Genomic DNA, 15,787 nt, shown 5'->3' with positions numbered 1-15,787 from the left:
TGAAACGCTTGACATAAACCCACTTGGTAAGTGGGTATTATGAATAATAGGACAGGGTAGCCTGAATCTTAAAGTATTGTCCAGGAATATTATTTTGATCAATTTGAATGTTTTGTTATGGTCAGCATGCCATGAGAGAGAAGTTGGTGAAATATCAAACGCCAGAATATCATTTACGCTTGGGTACCTTTGAGAGCATGTTTGTGATCATGGGATGTCTCATGCTATTTGATAAATCAATATTTTTGTTGAAATGTCTGCAAGTAACCACTGCTTTTGTGGAATCACAAACCATTGATTGCTTTTGTGGAATCACACCATGTGATGCATAGAAGATCTAATAAATATTTTTTGTTGTAAATGAAGGACAGGAATAACACTAAGTTTGAATGCATACAATATTTATAAACATATAATATATATAATGTAAAAAATCTGGGACAGTGATGCATGACTACTTCTGGCAGGTATGCTGGGCAAAGCCTGTAGAAACCCAGGTCATTCTGCCACCCACTGATATTTTCAGTAGGCTTTGTCTCTACTGCAAGATTTTGTCGGGGACTGATTAGGCAGGTGATAAGAGGGATGGATGGTTTGTTTGTATGGCGTTTATACGTTGCATGGAACCAGTGTTTATTCAGCAACGGGACCAACGGCTTTACACGACTCCTGACCCACGTCGAGAGTGAACTTCTGTCACTAGAAATACATCTCTCTCCCAAATCAGTAGAATGCCCGAGAATCAAACTCGCAGCCACCTAGGTGGTACACCAACACCATACTGACCATGCCACTGAGGCTCTCTAATGGGCGGATGGGGATCTATTCCAATGAATGAGTGGCTTGTCTGAACAAATTCTTCTTGGATGTACTATAATACTCAACTGGCCATGTTTTCGCTGGTATTTGTGTTAGAAAAAGTGCTGGAATTGCCAAGGACTGTTGGTAGAGTGCTTTTGCTGGTGACGCATTGAATGCTGTGTTGGGGAGAGGTTCTTCAACCCAGAAAGATCGAAGAAAGATCCATGGCAATTTTTTATTCCACCTCCCATCATGACATTTGCCCGTCAGTGCTACTGTCAAAGATCAGTGGAACCTCTTATCACGCTGTTTGCTTTTGGGTTGTATGCTGTCATGTGTTGTACTTTCATTCCAAGAGTGCATAAGGTAGGTGTGAGAAGTTAGCTGCTCATCACTGGTAATGTAGTACTCAGGAACTCCATATCTGCCTTAACCCAGTTTATTAAGGCTCTCACACAATTTTTCACAGTCTGTTGCTTGGTATGTGTTACCTCAGGCCATCTGGTGTACCGATTAATTACTTTGTGAAGAGGTATCTGTAACCCTCAGAGGGGGTTAGGGGGCCTCCAGTGTTGACGTGGATGAGGGCCAGTTGTTGCCGTGTTGTCAGGATTCAGGCAGTGGATCGGCCTGATGGGTGGGATATGTTGACAGCTGTCATTCTCAACCCCAACAGTAAGCATGGGCGAGGGCATGCAGTACTTGTCTTGCAGGTGATGGTCAGCTCTGTTGTCGATGGCTAGGTTACTGCAAGGCAGGGTGGGGTTCTTCAACCAAATTGCTGGTCCACATTATGCTTTTGCACCGCTATTTCGGGATACAATATCCTAATCTGAATGGTGTTGATGGAGTTTCAGGATAGGGAGTCCTATGCTGTTGGAGGCGCCTTTAAAGTATCTGATGGTGCAGGAGTGTTCAGCTATCGACAAGTTGGCGCTGCTGTCTCTCCATCCACCCATCTCCACCAATAGTGGAGGCATGGACCAAGGGGTTTGTGATCCATCTGCACGTTGAATTGTAGTCATCCTGGTATGTGTCGGAAGTGGCAAATGGCTCTGTGGACTGCCAGAAACTCTTGGTTGAACGTGGAGTAATTCTGGTTACTCTGGTGATACTTAATTACTGAAGCCAGCCAGCAGCCGATGACCATTGTCTGTGTCCTGCTCAAATACCGAACCCATCGCCGTGTTTCTCCCATTTGTTGTTAGGGTGATGGACCTATGGGGTAGAGGAAAGATTAGTGTGACAGCAGAAGTGATTGTTTTTTTAGTTAATATGAAAGCTTTACCTTGTTTTTCAGACCAACATAAATTAAAATTTAAGGTATTCATAGTATATAGATAATTGCTTGAAAGGAAAGTCAATGTAGATGACACAGAAGGGTAGGTCACCTAGGATTTATAGTTCATCAGACGTTGGAGGGTCAAGCCAGTGTTCTGAAGGCCGAAGCAACACTTGAATGTGTGTGGCAAAAGGGGTGATGATGGCCATTTTTTCTATGTCCTCCTTCACGACTGGGACTTTGAAATATCGCAATCTGAAGGGTGTTGCTAGAGTTTCATGAAAGTTATTCTGCTAATCTGTTGGAGGAGCCTTTTAAGTATCTAATGGTGCAGGAATATTCAGGTATTGACAATAGTTGGCGCTGCTGTCTCACCAACCACCCATCTCCACCAATAGTGGAGTCATGGACCAAGGGTTTGTGGTCCATCTGCATGTTGAATTGTAGTCGTCTTAGCATGTGTCAGAAGTTGCAAATGGCTCTGTGGACTGCCAAAAACTTGGTTGAACATGTTGTAATTCTGTTACGCTGGCAATAATTTCTGACTGAAGTATGCCAGCAGCCATTGACCATTGTCTGTGTTCTGCTCAAATACAGAGCCCATCTCAGTATTGCTCCCATTTGTTGTTAGCTTAAGGGACCTATGGGGAGAGGAAAGATTAGTTTGACAGCAGACGTGATTGCATTCTTAGTTAATATGAAAGCTTTATTTTGTTTTTCAGACCAGCATAAATTAAAATTTAAGGTTTTCCTTTCAAGAAATTATATACATACATACTATGAATGTCAATGTAGATGACTTGAGGGTAGGTCACCTAGGATTTAGTCCATCAGACGTCGGAAGGTCAAGCCTGCATTTTGAAGGCGGAAGTAACTCTTGGACTGGGACTTGGAAATATTTCTTCACCACGTTGATCTTAAGGAAACTTTTGGCACCCTCCCTCTGGTTTGTGATGTCTGCGATGTTCTACAGAGGTTACCTGTCAGGTGCTATAACGTTAAGTCCTCTGTAGTCATGTCAGGTACTATAATGTAAGTGTGTAAGGAAGAAGCCCACAGGCTGGAGGCTTATTGGCATCCCTGCTCAATCAATGTCCTGAGAAGCTTGTTTGGTGTAGGCAAGCTAATCTGAGGCTAAACATCTGAAGTGGGTGTGGGCTGGGGGACCCTCAGTGACTATGATGCTGGATGTGATGCTTTGTGAGTCTGGTCAAGTTATGCTGCAGGTCATCCTTGATGACCTCTGAAAACTCCGGTAGGTGACGATGCATCTCTAGTGCTGTAGTTGGAGTTGTGGGGGCTATGGGGGTGGGTTGTGAGATCAGCTGCTGTCTTGCTATGGCTGCTGCGATGGACGTCCAGTCTTACTTCTTTTTGGTGAACGACAAATTCATTGTTTGTTTCCTGTATATTTTTAGCAGGTCCCCATTACCAGTGGACAGCTGAAGAGTGCTGGGGGTGGAATTGAAGCTTTCCTGCAGGTTGGCTGGCATGAATGATTTGCATGTGCTGGTGTCAAAAGAGGAACTTGGTGTTTGATTTCTCATCAGTGATGAGGAAACACTGTCCATCTCTGTGTTGCTATGCTGCTGTGGCTGTGGGGCAGTTGCTGCTACGGGTGGCTGTGTGGTCCAGGTGGACACTTTGAACTTTTTAGGAACTCGTCGAGGGACATGGTTAATGCATTGTGGATGGCTGCAACTGGGTGGCTGGGTAATTTTGTGAGTAGGACCTTGCTTGCAAGATCCTACTTAGTCTCTAGGTGGCTGTCTGTGGCGGGGATCATCACCAGTAGCCGCAGCTGCTTGCAGATGTGCAACAGCTGCTGATCTATTGCTGCTACCCCCTAGGTTGTCTAGGAACTTCCTAGCTCTGAGGGCAGGTGGCATGCTGAAGGACTACCTTAGTTGGTCCTTCAGCGCTTCATAAGTTACAGTGATTTTTTGGTCTTTAGAAGTTTCCTGTTGACAGAGATTATGTAATATTGGTAAACATCTTTCTATTGTAATTTGAACTGCAAATGAAGATATTGAGAGAGGAGACCTCCACTTGGAATATAAAAAACATTAAGTTCCTGAAGTTCCTGATAACCAAATAGACGAGTATGACATTTAGAGAAGTGCAGAACTAAAGAAGCACATGACCAAAATGCTGGTCATTTGTTTGAGAACGTATAAATATGACCTAATCACAGTATTACCCCAGGTGAGAAAAGGAAGAGTAGCATTATTAGATTATATAATCAATTTGTTCTCCAGACTCACGTACATATCGCTAGTATAGATAATAAACAGCCAAGCTCCAAGAACACTACCTAGAGGAACACCTGAAATGATGCTACTAAAGCTTCTTTCCTGGCCATCAACACAGAACACCTGCACATGACCTTACCTGAAAATATTAAGATAGATAACAGTGAACTTTTTGTGCATTGTGAATGAGTTGAATCCATTTGTATTCATGCTTGCAGTTCCTTTCCTTCTGAATAACTATTATGCGCTTTATGAAAGTGGTGTGTTTATGCCACTTACGAGCACATCTGTAAGCTTTAAAATCTTACTGATGTCTCATAATGGAAAAGAATTTTTCGGTAACATCTGTGAGTCAAAGAAGTTTGTAAAATCAACTTGGTCCTTAACTTTTCTGAATCCCTTTTCTCCCTTCTGCAGGTTCCATGTAGATGGTGCTTGGTATTCTTTGCAATATTCCTGTTAGGGCCATGTTGCAGTACTTCCTGCATTTTAATTTACATCAGCTCTTAGTTGGTTCATCCCTATATAGCTGTCCAACCTCTTAGCCCATTCCAGTTTTCACTGTCCACTTAAAACCTGACTTTGAGATTAAAGAAATATATCTATTTGGTCTTTTTAGATTATCTTTATGTAATACTCAAATAATAGCCCATGGTATTTCAAAATAGTGCTACAGCCTATTTTAAACTTGGGACAAATATAAAAAATACTGTCAGGAAAAGCCCTTCCACAGTTTTGCATTAAAGGAAATGAAAGCTGGTAGTAGATATAGTGTGATTTCTTGTTACTGTAACAGAATGAGTAGTACATAGTGTTTATTTTAAAAAGAACATGCACTAGTAACTGAAAAGCAGTCACTAGAGGCAAAAGTGGAATTCTTATTTATGCAGAGCTTATGGGTTATGGCTACACTAAATCTTCTAACAATGATCAAAATCAGAATTATCATAGTGGAGATACAGTAGCTGCCACTTCATGTAATTAAAAGTATATTTGTATAGGAGAAAGGTCTTGTAGGATGCTGACAAAAGACATTTGAATAATATTCCAGCAATACTTGTGGAAAAGATGCCAAACTAATGTTTTTATCTTCATAGATCTTGGAAATATTTATGAACAAGGTCAAATCACTTAAATTTGCATAAGTTAAAGCATTACAGTAAAAGAATGGCTGGATATAAAAAGTTATTTTTGAGAGTTGAGTCTTAAAACTGCAGACTAGACCTTACATTGATCCACAGCAAGATCTCCATTAAGGCTAGTAACAACTCTCTTCCCTTTTGTTATTATTGTAAATTACTATACCAAAAGTGTGGCAGGCATGTCTGTATTAAATTATAATGATTATGTATACATATATATACGTATATATGTAATGATTTTTACTGAGATCAATTTTGATGGATAAATTTTCATCACTTGTAAAGGTGCTGCAATTGTGCTTAAAATATAAAGGATTCATAAGTGAATGTGTGTAAAATCACTGTTCTCTTTATGCTTTGTAATGCCCCTTTAGCAAATTTTATCCTTGCTCATACTGTTTACAAGAGTGAAGTGTATCCTATAGATATTTCTTTTAAGAGTAAAACCCAAGGTAAAGTAACAGATTCAAACAGTTTAGTTTTAGTATGTTAGAAATAACAACAGTTTCATTGTCAACATTGTGTTAAATGTGAAGGTAGCAGAAGTGTGTGGTTTTTGTTTTCAATGTTATTTGAAAAATTGTGTATCTTTTGCATCAATTTTTATTGTATAATGGCAATTTTTATTGTATAATTGTATAATATTGGAAGTTTCTCATTGTTGATTTTTGGATAATTAGGAATGTGAATTTTTCTTTTATTTTTACTGCAGTGTTTAGTTCAACTATTAAGGTGCATGTTACTTGGTGGCATACACACACTCCCCATGATGTGTATGTGTATTGACTTTCGTGATACTCATTGTAGATCTCAATAAGACACCTACTGTACTAATAACTTTAATATTTTTAATAATAAAAATTTTGATATAAGTTACGCGGTTTATTTTGGTAATCTATTAATTTTTCATTATTCTATCCTGTTTAATTATCTATTGAAGCATTGAGCTTTGCTTTTTTCATTTAAGCTGAAAATTTTCTGCACTTCACAAGCAGTAAGGCAAGTAGTACATAGTAGTACTAGTTCAGCATTTTATATATATAATAAAACCATGGATAGATCAGTCAAGTGGCTATGGAAACCGCTTTTGATTTCCTTCAAAGGCATCATTTTCAACATTTGGAGGGTTATTCCTAATCCCCAGTCAAGACCGTTTTACCAGAGAGCATGCAAGTTCCGCAAAGTGATATCTGCCCAAGAGCGTTAATAACGCTGAAAGACCCATGGTACATATAAAAGGCATAATACTTTAATTCATTGTCATTACAAAGTGAAATGGACATTCTCTTACCCCTTCCTTCCAAAGAGGTCCTTTCTCACTCGGCATATTCTTCCTTTCCTCCACAGGGTCAATGTGGGGGTGTTGGATTTCTTGGTTTTACTCTTACCCGAGAAAAAAATATATATATATATATCAGAAGCTAGCCCTGTGCTATGAGGTCTGGTAGGGCATAATAAAAGCTATTAATCAGTTACAAATCCATTGATATTGGTGCTATTAACAGTTCAGTCCATCAAGAAGTTTACTTACTTTGGTTTGCCCATTTTTTAGTACGATTATGCCAAACATTTTTGGCAAAGGTGGTCTGCTTGACTAGCAAAATGTGAAGAAATTTTTAGAAAGATACCAGTGTATCTTTCTGGCCAAAGAGATCACTGGGCGGCTGGACTGCAGACCCTCTGTAGAGGGTTGGAATCTCGGCCCAACCTTGTTAAGTTTGAAGTGTTCATCAACTATGGAGAAAAGCATTTGATGGTATGTGGTTGAAACAAGCAGAAGCTTTCAATTAAATGGGGTAATAAATATTTGATGAAATCTACAGCTGGAATTTAATTTCGGTTATTCCAGCATGTGAGTATTAATTTGATCTTAAATACTGTGTTATTTCCTAGGTCCCTGAGATATAAAATAAAATGTACAACAATTGATAGCAAGAAACTGGATACCTATGAGACGTTTTTAGTCTCCAGATGCATTTTTTTTGCCAATTTAGACAAGATTTCCTTTTGTTTCTTATTAGATATTTACTAGAGTTAGGTCAATTATGAATTACAGATATACTATGTAATGAGATGAAGAGAATTCATCTATATGAAAATACGAATCAGGAATTTTTATACAGAATGGAGTGATACCAGTGAACACATATGTGTTTAAACAAAAAGGATAGGTTTGCCTTTTAGCTTTTTCTTGTGAGCTGCAGCAAATGCTCCATGACTTTGCAAATTAATAAATTAGAATATGAAGTATGTGCATATTAGTTTGTATTTTAAATAAGAAATATAGCCTCATATTTTGCCAATCATGCAGCCTCCATAAATGGCTCAGTCTGACTATTGAAGTCAGAGGTTTATGGCAGTGTGCAGAGAATGTGGGTCACATCACAAGTTCTTTAACCACGATAATCCTTAGAATATGTTGGACTCATTAGCATAATATTTAGTTTTATTATAAAAAATTTAAATATGGAGAGGTTTGTTCAACTCCCTTTTTGTAGGGACTAAGAACAAATTTTTTTGGCAGGCTTGGTCATCCAAAACAAGCTTGTCCATATTGGGAAGGTGTTAACTGACTGCCATCTTAAGATTAAACCTGCCTCATAAATGGAGGCAGGGTAAGTAATTCAGGAAATGCCAAAAAAGGCTGTTCCAAATTCTTTGCATGAGCTGGCCTTGTGAAGACCAATCGAGAACAATAAGATTTAGGTTTGAAACACACAGAAGGAAGTTGTGGTAGCCTACAGTGTTTAATGGTAGACTGTAGAAACCCTCGGGAAAGAAATCTCTACTGCATCTAGATGAAGATGGTTTTTAAAAGCATTTAAGAAACATTTTCTTAAGTATATTTAAGTTAAGTATACCTCTCATAGCCTTAACGGACTAATAATAACCATTATCATTGGGAAAGCACTTTGCATCTGTTATGGGTCAGTAATTCTGCAAACTACATAATCAGTACTAAAGGCGTTAAAGCAGTTAGCACACGATTGCTGGAGCTGAATAGAATAATAAAAAGAAGAAAAAATATAGAAACTTTTCTGTTCCAGCATGAAATCACAAGAAACTATCATAATATATGATGGAAATAAACCATAAAAGAAAGATGCTCTGAAATGACAATTTCAAAACTGCGAGATACCGAATGAGGTGATAATTATATCCAAGAACAAAAACCCTTGTCTACATCAACAGATCACATGCAACACTTAATGCCAAGGAACCAATATTCTACTTGAGAAATAAGCAAAATCGACTATACATACTGCAATGGACCACTTTCATATATAGTACGTACTATAGAGGAAACTTTAATACCCAAAAGAAAAATGTGGCAAATGTATATACAATTTTACAACCTAATCGAACCTTCCCCAACCCAAACTAACCTAACGTGGTGTTATGTCCTGGAGAGAGAGTGAGAAAAAAAAAAAAAGTATGGCATTTTCAGGATTGCCTATTTTTATACAAATTGGATTTTAGTGTTTCTTGAACCCCTCTGTTCAATCACTTATTTCTCCTTTTAATTCCAACATGCTACTCCATACTTTGGTCAAGCCACAGTAAATTTCCAGGACTTTGAGGGAGCAAATAGTGTCCCTGTGGAGTTCTAGGGTTACGTAAGATCAAAGCCTCCTAGTTTAGGTTAGGTGGTGGTATGCTAAGCAGGTCAGAAGCCATTATGGGGTATAACAGATTCTTGTATTTATACTTCCTACAGCCAGCCACCCAAAAACCGCTTTCCCAACTGTTTCATTGATTTGAAAATGGATTGTCAAGGTATTTGCTTATGAATCTAACATGTTTAACATCCAAGGCTTGCATTATTGACAAAGAAATGTGTTGAAACAGAGAATGATTCTGCCTGATCACCTTACAATCACTTCCGAAGGATGGCAGTCTCCAAGCCAAGTTAAGTAACAACTAACAATAGGCTGATCAATTGTAATAGGTGCTTCTGGCAACTAAATGAACTAGGCCAGCCTAACATGTGAATAAAATACAGGTATTCATTTCACGCCCTTTATATTTGACCTCGAATTTCAATGTCATTCATACCATTCTTGTAAATACACCTTTTTTGGAACTTTACGTTGATAAGCAGTTTTCTTCTACTGTCTATTCATTCATGATCCTGAATGAAAATTACATTCAGAAATACAGGCTACAAAGGAATTAACATGCAACTACATCAAAGGCGACCTCGAGCATCGGGAAGTCACACGATCCCGTTCCAATATTATTGAAAACCCGTTCTTTATTCTGGAATGGGAACCATCGTGAAAGCAGGATGGAATAAAAATCGTTGATTAATCAATGTGATAACATTTGGCTTAACCAGAATACGTACTCCGCAACTAAACGGCCCTTACAAGAAAATATTGTGTACTGATCGGAAAACAGTCACACATCTTAGTCATATGCATCCTAATAATTAACTTTTTACAAATATAACTGGTAATGTTGAAGAATTATTTTAAATTCTAATTCTGTAGAAAATTTATAAAATTGTGTATAATATATATAATATATATATATATATATATATATATATATATATATATATCTAAGTTCATATTTGTTTTATCCTTGAAATCCCCCTTTTGCCATACAAAGCAAAATCAAAGAGAAATACTGGGAGTTTCAAGGATAATATGCTCAGTCAATAGATGGCTCTGCTGGCTTTATTTTAATATTTGCAGTTCCTGATTCCATCATCCTTGGGAAAAATTTTTCACCTACTGGTAATGAGAGAAGAGTGAGGAGGCAGATCAGCCATATTGGATAATGTTTTCTTCTAGTGAAGAAGTGCTATGAAGATGGAGTAGCACTTTATTTTAGGCCACCTCTCCTGCAATTGCTTACCACGAGTGCTACCATGAAGAGTGCAATATCAAGATTTCAGAATACATACTTCGCAACAATGGGATCTTCTGCTGCTCTTCGATTTGCATTGGGATTTTAAGGATATGGCCTACCAACCCAGCTAGGTTACTTGTGCTTGCTGGAAGGTAGCCTAGTATCATCGGCTTCAGTTATCTTCCTGGTCTTGGCAAATTTATTTAGAATCCATAGTTTTCAAAAACAGGCAAGAGTTGAGTGGGTTGTACCACAGGCAGTCACTAGTGATTGAGGATTCCACTTCAGCCATCAGAGTTCCATTGCTTTGCCATATTTAATATTTATTCAATATAAATAAACTAATATTTCTAATTTTAAAGTTTCTTTATCCAATATTGACATTAAAGTTATTGTTACTCTGCTCTCGCTGCTCTTGTTATAATTTTCATTCTGTTTTTTGTTTTTGAAAGGTTACTATTAATAGTGAGTTACGTTAATGTGACTGATTTGTTTTTACTAATACTGACATACCTAATAACATCTATGAATGACACCTTCGTTAATCAGATAATTATTTTATAAATGGCGACTGGCTACGTTCGAACTATCTTTTTTTTTTTTTTTTTTTTTTTTTTCATCTCCCCATCCGCCTGTGGTGTTTTGTATGGTAACACTGCGTCCCGGGCTTTAGATAGTTACGCTATGTGTAAGTTTTAGGTAAATAAAAGGATATATGGGTGTACATTTGCAACTGAAAAGTGTTTTAATCCTTTACTGTATGCGAATTACACCGTTAATATTCGAATTAGGATATTATAATCGTTGAATATAAGCTGAATGTAACTATCTAAAGCCCGGGACGCAGTTACCATACAAAAACACCCCAGGTGGATGGCCAGATGGAAAAAAAGGTTTTTTTTTATATACATTCACGATTTACAGCTAAAATCGTTCAAGACAAGATAGGTTACTCAAAACTTGAAAAATACTACAAAAAATTTACACAGCTATTTTTTAACTTGTTTATGTCATCGCCGTACTTTTATTTAAGGGCCTATTTTTCGAAGCGAATCCGTCTGTATTGGTAATTGCCAGTAGGCGGTTTCATTAAAAGTCTATTTCCCATTTTTTTCCAAAACCAAATTTAAGATTTAAAAATTATCCCTAATATCTATCTTTCAAAGGTAAATTCTGAAAACAACCCTTGCCAATCCATATGTAGTACTGGAAACAAATATAAACGTTGACATTATTAAATAATAATTTTTTTAAAGTGCATGAATGATAGCTGTCAAAATTCTCGGGAATTATTATGGCCAGACCACTAATTATTTATATATAAAGACGAACCCAATTGGAGAACAGTCAGATATAAAACTGTTTTACTTCAGTTATTTCAAGACAATTGGCAATTACTAAGGTAGATCTATATTACTATTCCGCGGCGGCCATAGACTATGGCAGTTGCGGTTTTTCTATGCTGTTTTACCTCCTGAACAAGAATTTTAAGTAATATTTTATTCGGACGACTGTAATTAAACCCCCAGGGGCTCGTGCTAAACACGGCGAAATACATATGACCCTCCAATTCCTGGTGGCTTTCGTATTCGCGGCGACGAACGATGCGGAATGCTTATATAGAAATACCATTACTAATAACTATATTATGGCGGTTTCTTCCCATCTCGCTTATAAAAGCACAAAGTATTCTCCTTGAAACCGGATATTTTCTCAACAGAAGTCGCCAACATGAGAATGGCACTGCACAGATTCAAGATAAAGGCTCAACTGAAGAACACCCGTAGTTAATCTCGCCTTACTAATTAGGGAAATTGCGATCTTTTACTGGTTAAATTTAGAGTTAAAATATCAATACAAAGCCGTGATGGGGGCTACTATCTTTGGATTGTTTTCTAAGCGGCACCTCCTTGGTGGAAGCTCCCTGGGACACCGTGTTTTGTGTTAAAAAGAAAAAGAAAAAAAACCGGGATTAAAATAACGAAAACATGAAGCAGCCTATTATTCATCACATTATTGTGTATACTATATAAACACTAACGGAAAATTTCCACCGGGAAAATTTTTATATTAGACTCGACAAAGAATTTTTTGGTTAAGTATAATACGCAAAACATAAACATACGTACATTTTCCGTTTTCTAATTGGGCGTCGCAATTCCTAGCACCGGCCCTGGACTTAAGTTAGGCCAAAACTGATTTCTTTGGATAAAATAACGACTTGACCCCTTTCCTCAGTTATTTATTCACATCTTGGATAGAGTGATCCGTGTTGGTCTGACATGGATACACTGAGTTTGCCTAAGGTTAAGGGATCTAAATTTTAAAAATCCCCCGTAATTTGGCTTATGTTGCACGCCCTTATTATGACTAAATCATTTAACAGATTCGGGGATTTTGAAAACCTCTGGAGAAAAAACTAGCATATATAGCTTAGCTAACATCACCTTCTATTACGCTTAACTCATAAGAGCCAATAAAAAATTAAGAGATAGCAAGACATCATTCCCACAGGCTAACTGCATAACACGAAAAAGTAATCAGGGTAAAGGGCCACATCGTCCCTTGGGCTAGAGATAGCATATTGTCAACACAGATCCTTTATCTAGATAAAAACGTAAAGACGATTAACTCAAGATTAAAAATGTAGGTATAGGCTAAATTCTATCCCAAACCCCAACCAAAATGCACTTACTGGGAGAATGTTAAAATGTGAGTCAGCAATAATGACTCATATTTTAACATTATCTCATGTGGCTTTATAATTCAAACTAATTCCATCACGACAATACATAGAACGACTAGAGAAGGCCATTGCTATCTCAAGAACAAATATTCCGTCCATGACGTTTTACTTAGAGCGTCATATACTGTATTTTAATTGGATTTGGTCTTGAGTCGTCACACAAATTTTTCTTGAACCCCTACCTTTTTAAAAACACCGAAAAACCACAATTGGAAGGCGTAGCCAGGTCCTTTTCAGTCTCGACCCAGCTGATACCAAGAATGAGTTTTTGAGCGCAATGACAAAATGCACAAACATCATCACATTATTTTCTTTTAATCTCCAAACCTTTGTGAAAACTACTATCAAAATTAAAGGACATCTCAATTAACTCCTGGACACTTACCTTATTATCTTGATGCTCCTCCACAGCTTCTACCTGACACAAGCCAAGAGCAGAGACAAAAGGCTATCCAGAGGGCCGGAAGGCGAATGCTCCGGTTCGTCTTTCGAGGTTTTGGTCTTTGCTCCGTCCCGTTTACTCCAACTATGTAGTTACGCTCCGTTTACTCCCACTATGTAGTTTAGAGACTCATAAGGCATAAGCCAATTTATAAGGGAAAACGCAATACTACTTCCGTCTTAGGAAAACATTTACATTTCTGTGCAAGCACATTATTTTTAGGTGAAATGGATCGTGTGATATTCTTTTCTATCGCCCAGCGACCTACTATTTCGTATAAAACAACCACTCCGCTAATATCACCATGAAGGACCTACAGTCATGCGGCGATTTGCCTTCCCAAGGGGGGGAGAGATTTAAATCAAGTACAATTATAAACACCCTGTCTATCTTTCCTTATTATGAAGATGGAATTTCACTACAGTTAAAACTCTCGAATGGTTGATACATGGCAACTAGACCTCAACATCATCCACTAACATTGCAAAAACAAAGTTTGAAATACAGTAAACTACTTTATATTCATTTTCCGAGAAAATTTACTTTTCAAAATACACATAATACGGGAAGAAAGAGAACACGAAACAATATAATAGGTTACTGTTCAAATAAAATAAAGTAATTTCAGTAAAGTATATTTAATTTGATTTTTTTTTTCAACAATTGTATCATATAGTACTATGCATTTCATCCCTATTGGGTTAATTCGTATATGACAACGAATTATTGTCAGTGCCAAGTATCCTGTTTACAGCTTGCAAACAACTTAAAGGTACCTATTGGGTTCAACTGGTCAATAGAAAAGTCGCGTCCAGCCATCTTTGCGATTTCGGTATAATATAAGAAAATGATTCTTGGATTTAATCTTCAAACAATACAGTTATTAAAAGAATCTTGAAAAAAAGTATCCTTTAGTTTGATGTCATAAGTAGCTTGTAGAATATTCCAGGGACACTTATGGATCACTATAGACATTTGCAGATAAGGACTGGCAGAACAGAGGCAAAAACATGAGGTAGATCTAGGTAATAACTCCGCGTCGGGTATTTCTTTGGAAATTACAGTTTCCTAGAGTATTTCGGTTGTTTACTAAGAGTTTACCGTTATTTTTTTTGGGGGGTCCACTGTAAATTAACCCTTAGGGGCCAGTACTAAACATGGCGAAATACATTTGACGCCCTAATCCCTATAGTGGTTGTCGTCTTCGCGGGACCGTTACTTGCAGTCCGTGCGGAGTTATTGCCTAGAATCACCAAACATGACCACACTGTGTATGGAAGGCCATACCACACAATGGAATGATCTTTATCTATTTACATTATTGGGAGTGACATGACTGATTGCTGTTACGGTATGAATCTGAAAGGGTAGGCCTACCGTTAGGATGCCATTTTCTTCGGTGGATTTTAGTTGCTCCTTATCCATTGCACCCGGCTTTCTTTCCTCAAACAAATCTACTATAATTCATTTATTCTTTTCTCTACTGCAACCATACACCTTCAGAACTTTTAAAGATTATTACGTCACTTTTCTTATTTTATTTATTTATTTTGCAACAAAAATACAAAGTATGTGAAGAAATCACCATGCCAGCTAGGCGATTTATGCTTTTTTATATAGTATTACAAAATGTCAAAAATGCCATAGGTATTATGTTGTTTATTGCTTATTAGGAATGACATATATACAATTATATACATACATATATATATATATATTCCAAAAGGCAATAAACAACATAAAGCCTATGTCATTTTTGACATTTTGCAGCATATATTATGTAGTGATGAAATTGAGTCTCCAGTCTCCACTGATGGTTTTTCAAACTAAACTGGACACGTAATTGTGGGCAGTGCAAATTTTCATTTTTCTGTGACGTCAACACACTAAATTCAAGGGAACAAAAACGAACTCAGAATACTAACATAGAAAGACTGTGTACCTGCATAATATATACCCCGGACAGACATAAAAACATTAAAATACACAAAAGTACATACAAATACAGATACAAGAGATTGCACGGTCCAGCACACGCATACACACAAAATAATTCAATTTTCATACAGTAACATCCTAAATACGAACATAATGCATCTTTACCCGCCACATCATTACCAATGACACCTTGAACCCCTTCCACAGCAAAGAATCAACTACTATATTTATCTGCGAAATTTACCTTTGTACTGTGCAGAATCTAAAGTGATTTCCACCGAAGGACAGGAAGTTCACTTTATTAGGAAAACATGACAAAAACTTATT

The 15,787-nt window shown here is 37.3% G+C and overlaps 1 long non-coding RNA gene across 1 annotated transcript; it reads right to left on the bottom strand.

Moving 5' to 3' along the window:
• Window positions 1-710: 710 nt before the first annotated feature.
• Window positions 711-13,936, bottom strand: LOC135202231 (uncharacterized). Its single transcript, XR_010311690.1, has 2 exons — window positions 13,466-13,936; window positions 711-2,019 (listed from the first exon to the last, which is right to left on the bottom strand). It is a non-coding gene; the product is annotated as an uncharacterized LOC135202231 (long non-coding RNA).
• Between the last annotated feature and the right edge of the window lie 1,851 nt (window positions 13,937-15,787).

Source organism: Macrobrachium nipponense, chromosome 30, assembly GCF_015104395.2.
Source record: "Macrobrachium nipponense isolate FS-2020 chromosome 30, ASM1510439v2, whole genome shotgun sequence".
NCBI lineage: Eukaryota > Metazoa > Arthropoda > Malacostraca > Decapoda > Palaemonidae > Macrobrachium > Macrobrachium nipponense.
Note: the sequence above shows the minus strand (reverse complement) of the source record. Positions and strands in the feature narration are given on the sequence as shown.